The sequence below is a fragment of the Lactuca serriola genome, chromosome 3, assembly GCF_051521515.1.
Source record: "Lactuca serriola cultivar US96UC23 chromosome 3, Lser_US96UC23_V15, whole genome shotgun sequence".
NCBI classification, from domain to species: Eukaryota; Viridiplantae; Streptophyta; class Magnoliopsida; order Asterales; family Asteraceae; genus Lactuca; species Lactuca serriola.
This window is the reverse complement of record NC_136410.1, coordinates 94,866,264-94,874,643: the sequence shown is the minus strand read 5'-3', so window position 1 is coordinate 94,874,643 and position 8,380 is coordinate 94,866,264. Positions and strand designations below refer to the sequence as shown.

General features: G+C 25.1%; 1 long non-coding RNA gene across 1 annotated transcript; it reads left to right on the top strand.

Moving 5' to 3' along the window:
* LOC145094587 (uncharacterized) lies at positions 1-625 on the top strand. Its single transcript, XR_013703423.1, has 2 exons — positions 1-214; positions 339-625. It is a non-coding gene; the product is annotated as an uncharacterized LOC145094587 (long non-coding RNA).
* Positions 626-8,380: the final 7,755 nt, after the last annotated feature.

Below are 8,380 nucleotides of genomic sequence, written 5' to 3'. Positions count from 1 at the left end.
TAAAACTTCACATAAAAGGGAAATTTATTCCTTAAAAACGGATCGGGTTTAATAAAGATATTAGATACTTCTTCCTGAGTTCGGCTTCATATTGATTAGTTCTTTCAGCTGGATTTCTAATACAGATACTTAGTGAAAAACAAAAAGGAAGAGCATAAATGAAAATTTTTGGGAAGCAGATACATCCTAGACAGATTATACTTTTGGTCGCTGGGTATATAACTACATACATACACTCTCTTCGTTTGATTTCTCTGATATTGCAGCTGTAAATTTCAATGAATCGATTGGATATTTGGATTCATCGATTAATAACAGTAGTTATGTTATGCATATAGGATGATGGTGTTTGGATCAACAAGTTATGATATCCACAGATCGATCAAGAGCAACGAAACGCCACCATCGAAAGAACAAATCCAGGCGATGGAAGATTACCTCGCCACCAAACGCCGTCCTGGTTGAGCTCTCTCCGTCGTATTTATTCGTTGCTACGGATTCGCCACGTTCACCACTGTATTACCCTACACTCGATTTTTTTTTCTATTTACGAATATTTGATAATAATCAAATTTCTAAAATAAATTTGAGTGCAATTATCTTATTATTACGATTTCAGATGGTAGATGATTAGTTTTTATTAGTACTTTGAATTTTTGATGAAGTAATTTGGGTTATTTGAGTGTTACGTCCGGATTTAGTTCCAATGAAATTCTTGTCAATTTTAAAAAGAATTTTATATATATCATTATTAAATAATAAAATACCGATCAATTTAATTTTTACATATTATATTTATCTTTCAAGACCATTCACAACGATTTGCAAACGCATCTTGCAAATGAAATTGAAATGGCATGTAGAGATGTTGTTTTTGCAATAATTGAAAGCCTTGCAAATGATATATATATATATATATATATATATATACTAGTTGTGAGACCCATGTAATACATGCGTTAATTTAAAAAATAGGTTAGATATAAATGTCAAAATGCTTGAGAATTTTGAATTTATAAGAAAATAAGAAAAATAATGAATTATTATAATTGAAATATTTTTTATCTTTTAAATTTAAACAAATAATTTAAATAAGTATACAAAAGAAAGTAATGAGTTTTAATTTGAAAATTGTGAAATTAAAAGGTAAACTCATTAATTAAATTGATATCCACTAATTACTACATTTATTATAATTATTACATTAAAATATTATGTTGAATTTATAAAATAGAAAAACTCATAAAATGACATGTGGAAAAAAATTAATTCAAAATAACCATAAAATGACATTTGACAAATTGAATGTGAGTATGACATGTGGCAAAAAAAACCTTTATTTATTAGAGTATATATATATATATATATATATATATATATATATATATATATATATATATATATATATATATATATATATATATATATATGTTCAGGTTAATTTGAGACCATGCTAATAGAATATGTGAAATATTCTAATATGATTTTTAGAATGTTTAGAATATTCTACTAGATTTGTTAGATATGTAAAATATTTTAAATATTCTAAATATTCTACTAAAATATGTAAAAAAAAAATGTATTTGTTTTTGTATTTTTTTTATTTTTTTGGTATTTTTTTTTGGAAAATATATATTCCGAAAATAATATTGGAAAAAAAATTCGAAAATTTTCAATTATTTTGCATTTTAAAAATGTTTTGTTTTATCTACTAAATAAGTGACTAGGATTGCGTCTCACAGTCTCACAAAATTAGGCCTATCATATATATATATATATATATATATATATATATATATATATATATATATATATATATATATAGGGTTAGGTTATTTTGTTTTTACTAACTATTGTGTGTCAGAATGCACAAATCTGGACCAACGGATGAAATTCATCAATGGACATGATTTGAGAGTGTATGATATTAGAATGGGGTAGCATGTACCATATAATCATACAAATTTTAGCAAAAGGGTATTTTGGACAATTAACTACAATTATAAAAGGAAATTTTCTGATATTTATGGATAATTAATTCTCCTAATTTTAAAATATGAATTTTTTTAATTAATTCAATTTTAATTCTAACATAATTTGTAAACATAACCGATTTTATTCTGTCAGAATATTTTTTTAGTTAGAATGATGCTCTTTCAGAATTTTATTCTATTAGAATATTATTGAAAAATAACAAAAATTTTGAATCTGAGGTTGGAAAATAACAACATTCTAATATATTCTTATACATCCAAACTTAAATACAAATTCATACATATTCTTACAGACAAGTTAGTTTTATACATTTTAATATAATTATACATATTCTAAAAGAATATTAACAAGAATGAATAAAATTCTTAAAAAATAACAACGTTATTAAAATGTGAGTAGGTTCAAACTTTATTCATTCTTCAAGTTATTCCTATTAGGTCTTCAACACATTCTTCCAGCCATTCCTATCACAAATACAACAAAAACTAATAATGGTTAAAAACATGTTGCTTGCAATTAACTATCACTTTATATATTATGGCAGAATACATATATTTTATTCTAGCAGAATATATTCTGACAGAATACCTAGAATACATTCAAAAGTATCGTATTTACTGCTAATATAATTTTAGATTCCAAATACACAATAACAAGGGAGAATAGAAATTGGAATTCAAAATCACAAAATGAACCAAAATAATACACAAACAAATTACTTACCTTTTTAAACAATTTTCTAGAACAAGATGAGTAGCTTTCACCAATCTATATTGGCATATGATATTAAGCCTTTACTATGTTGGTATATGAAATCAAACAAAATTAATTCACTGTGTTGGCATATGAAATCAACCCCATCAGTATACACATAGCATATGGAAGACTACATAGTATACATTCTGGCAGAATATTGCCCATACTTTCTTTGCTTGTGCTCCTTCAATGGTCTACCTGTAAGTTACAAATCAACAACACAATTACTTACTCAATTTTCATGAGATGAGATAATATAAATTAATTTCATGATCATTCTTTTAATTAGGCCTATTGAAATTATATATCCACATGGTGCGAGAATTGAACCAAACAAGATTAGTGCACTTTACACAAACATAAATTGATAATTGAACCAAACATAATTGAAAGGTAAACAACTATTTTGAAAAAGTAAAAACAAAACCATTACTCAAAATATAAGAACTATCTAAACTCAGTAACAATTCACTTAGGACCATAGAAAAGAGTTTTTAATGGACAAGTGACAAATTACAAAGTAAATCTTCATTTAGGCATTTAGTCGAACACTTGGTGTTCAGAAAAAAAAGGACTTGGATAACGAAAATCACTTCCTGAGAAACTTATATTATTATCAACAAATAAATGGTCTGACTGAAATCTATCAGAAGAGTTAAAATATATAATTTAAATTCAACAAAAAAAATCGATTAGAACCCAAAAATCGCAAAAACAGAGGCTTTAAACTGGAGAGAAATTGTAAAAGAAAGATGATGTTTTTTTCAACCCATTGAATTGACTTACCAGATGGCCGAAATAGAGGCTACATACGAGATTGAAAGGATGACAGGTGAGCTTTTGTTTCAGCGATTGAAACTTTTTTAGGGTCGAGGTCGACTTCTGTGGGGATGGTAATGAATGGATGATGGTTGTTAAAGAACAAACACCCACGATGAACAATTGTGTATCCTACAAAATCATATTCCAAATCAATTAGAAAGTATTACTTAAAAAAATCGATTTCAAATAATCAATGGATTTCACAGATGAGAAGAGAAGCAATAAAATTGATTTCAACAAATCAATTTTTGCGAAGAAAGAAATCGATTTCAACAACTGATAGAATCTAAAAAAATAAAATTTTGAGAAAAAAGAAAATTGATTTCATCGGTGTTGGTGGAGGAACTTACGACATTGATGGAGGCGGGAGGTGGAAGTATTGGTGGACAGTGATCGGCTGGTTGCGACTTCACCGGTGAATGGTGGATGAATCCGATGCAGTGGATGAAGTCGGAGGCGGCTACAACTGTTAGCAAGTCAGAGACGTGTTCTACCACACACAAGTAGGTCAAATATATTTACCTTATTTCCTTAATTGTAAGATTTCAAATAAATGATTTCCATAATTAAAAGTTCAAAAGGTCCAAAATACCCTTTAATGATTTATTTAATTATTTATTATTTCTTGAATTTTCATTGGTGAATTTAGGGACACAATAGTTGCTAAAAACATTTGAACCTAGTTATATATATATATATATATATATATATATATATATATATATATATATATATATACTAATAAAAGAGTAGTACTTTTGTCATGTGTCATTATATTAGATCTCTTAATTAATGTGTTGCCACTTGTCAATCTATTAGTTCTCAATTTTAAATTTATTAGACATCATCATTAATGTGATGTTATTTGTCAATGTATTTATTTACTATTTTAAATTTAAAATTTATATTATTGTTTTCATTAATTCACAAATAAATAACGTCTAATATATATTAAAAATTACTTTTACATATTTATTTGAATCAACGATTATAATTTTATATAAATAATAAAAACATCTCTTAATTAATAATTTATTTATAATAATTAATTAATAATTTTGAGTTTTTACTATAAAAATTTAATTAATTTTATAACCGTGGTTCCCACGGGTTATAAACTAGTATATATATATATATATATATATATATATATATATATATATATATATATATATATATATATATATATATATATATATATATATTAGGCTTTTTGACATAAAAGTCTTTAAATTTCATATTTTTTGTCGGTTTTTTCTCAATGAGAATTTTTGGTTCATTTAGCCTAACATTTACACAAATTTTGTCATTTTTCACACAAATTTTGTGATTTTTTCCATTTAGCCGTTACCCTGTCACAGCCGATCACCTCAGAGCTTATATGGTGCTGACTAGCGCTCCTCGCAAACTAGGATACGACGTGGCAAACCTCTTTATTTAACTGAAAAAATTGCTTTATAGAAAAGGAAATGTAGGAACCAAGAATCGAACCTTGGCCATCAAGGAAAACAAAACATGCGCATTCCTCTAGCTACTTAGATTATTAATAAGTCTTAAAGTATGTATATAATGTAAAATCTCAGAAATCGTTTATTTTTATAAATAGTAATATTATTATCACTAATATTATCATTATTATTATTATTATTATTATTATTATTATTATATGCATTAAAATAACTGTTTTTACGTATTTAAATATATAAAAATATATTTATTAATATTCAAAAACGTTTATATACATAATGTATATAAAAATTCATCTTTTAAACTACTTTATACATTATATATATATATATATATATATATATATATATATATATATATATATATATACCTTTTATGCATATTTATATTTATATGTATATATAAAGTATAAAAACATTTATGTACATATAAATAATATTTTTATACATATAAATAACGTTTTTATACAAATTTTATAAATTGAATATTTTATATATATTTAAACCTATAAAACTACATTTGTACATTTAAATACATATAAAACCGTTATTTAAACATGCAAAAAGGTTTTTATACATATAAAAATGTTTTTATTCGCATAAAAGTGTTATTTATAAGTGTAAAAACGTGTTTGTATGTAATCTCTCTCTCTTTCTCTCTCTCTCTCTCTCTCTCTCTCTCTCTCTATATATATATATATATATATATATATATATATATATATATATATATATATATATATATATATATACTAGTTGTGAGACCCATGTATTACATGGGTTAAGTTTTTTTTTTAAAAAAATGTTAAATAAAAATGTCAAAATATTTGAGAACTTTGAAATTATAAGAAAATAAGAAAAATAATGAATTATTATAATGGAAATGTTTTTTATCTTTTAAATTTAAATAAATAAAGAAAAGTATTGAGCTTTAATTTTGGGAATTTTGAAATTTAAAGGTAAGTTCATTAATAAAAACATTTATTACAATTGTTACATTAAAATTGAATTTAATAAAACAAAAAAAACTCAAAAAATGACAGGTGGAAAAAAATAAATTCATAATAACCGTAAAATGACATGAATAAGAGTATGACAAATGAAAAAAAAAACATTCATTTATTAGATAGGATATATATATATATATATATATATATATATATATATATAAAATTATGTATAAATATATTTTTTAAATATATAAATACCTTTAAAAGTGTACGTAGAAATTAATAAATATGTAATAATATTAATAATAATAATAATAATAATAATAATAATAATAATAATAATAATAATAACCATTATTATTGTTATTATAACTATAACTATAATTATAATTAAATTTTTAATTATAATTAAAATTATGTATGCGCTGCATTTGAGACTAGGTGGCTTGACGAATCTCCTCTAGAGCATTTTCTCTCTTTTTAGAGTAAATAAGGAACCAGTTGCCACGTCAACCCAAGATACTTGTTACCGCCACGTCAGCCTCTTGGTTACCTGGTGGGAGAGTCTAATCGACTAACTAGCCATTGTGAAAAAAAAAATTTGAAAATATTTGGCATAAATGAACCTAAAATCGTCATAGGGAAGCCGACAAAAATTTGAAAACTTAAGGACTTTTATGTCAAAAGCCCTATATATTATTATTTAAATTATAAACTACTATATGATATACTAAGATTCTCTTAAATTATTAAATAGTTATTGATGTGATAGTGCGATACATTATGAAAGAGTATTGTTATTGTACTGATGTGGATGTTATAGCAAAAGCTGAAGTGAAACAATTGAAAGCTTAGTAGCATTGCATGTATACGAATAGTCTAAGAAACTATAACATTTATGTGTGCTAAATAGTGTTTTGCAACATTATGAAAATCATAGTTGTGTAACATTTATAAACTTACAATTTTCTGGATGAAAATTGAAGGCAAAAGAATTTATTCATTTTTGCCTGAATGAATATTGCTATTTTATAACTTATCTAATAATATGTCATGCATCCAACAACATTTTGTGATTTAAAGATGATCATCCTTATTTTCTAACATTGTATATAGAGTAAATTACATACTTACCCTCCAATTAGATGATGTTAATTTGAACCCAACTTTATTGATGATGGTGGCACAATAGATTTTTCATAAGCAACACGCAAAGCAATGATTTTCTTCGGTTTGCTTAGGAGTGCCCTTTTCATGAAGTTATTATGATCATTTGCTTCAATTTCATCGAGTCTTTGTTGATATAACAGTAGTGATGTCCATATATTTCAACAATATAAGAGACAAATTTAACAAATAGCAACTAAATCTCATTGTTTTGTTTATTATATCAAAGATCATGGTTTCAAGAAAGCACAAAAAATAGCAATGTACTTCATTAATTTGTTTATTATAACACGAGATCATGGTTTCAACTTTCAAGTAACCACAAAAGTTACTTGCAAGATATAATAAAGTTCTTTCATTGATTTATTTATTATTGCATGAGATTATGGCTGAAGAAACCATAGAAGGAATAAAATGAAAAAATAGCAATGTGCTTTTATTTATTTGTTTATTATAAAAGTAGATCTCGGTTTCAAGTAGCTAGAAAAAATAGTTAATACAAAATATAGCAACTATCTTCGATGGTTCTTGTATCATCACATTCTATTTTCATGTCTTTTTATTACAATATTATACTTCAAAAATTCTACCTAGTTAAATCAATATCATCCAAATACAAAGCAAATTTCAATACTATAATTAGTTATATTTTTCAAAAAAATAACGTCTTAATAGTAAAAAAAAAAAGATAAAATACTATAATAAAAATAAATGAAGTAAGATGCTAAAATACATAGAGAAATGGAACTATGTTGATACTTCTTGTGTTCGAATCTTCGACAAAGTAATCGTGAACCCAACGTTCATGCACAACCTCACGGATTCTATATTTTGTTGCCATTTTCGTTCATGGAACCGCACTTCTCTTGTTGTTGGAGATTGTTTGCTAGAACTTGAAAGAATGTCATGAAAAAGATATCGCCATCCGATGAATATGAATAATCCATCTCTCAAAACCTTTGAATGCATATAAAATTTAGAGTGAAATGTGGTATAAAATTGAAATGAATGTTATGAAGTTTGGTAATATAAGGTGATGTTCTCCCTCCTTGAGGTCCAGGGTTAAGTCATTTCTGTAACATAAGTAGATTAAGAAGTAGTTTAGGAATAAGTTATATTTAAAGGCTTTTCGGGAAAAAAAAAAACTTTAAAGGCCAACACCCATATGTTTTAAAATAACACTCGCTAAGCGTTGTGAAGAGAGTAACGGACAAGCACGCCAAG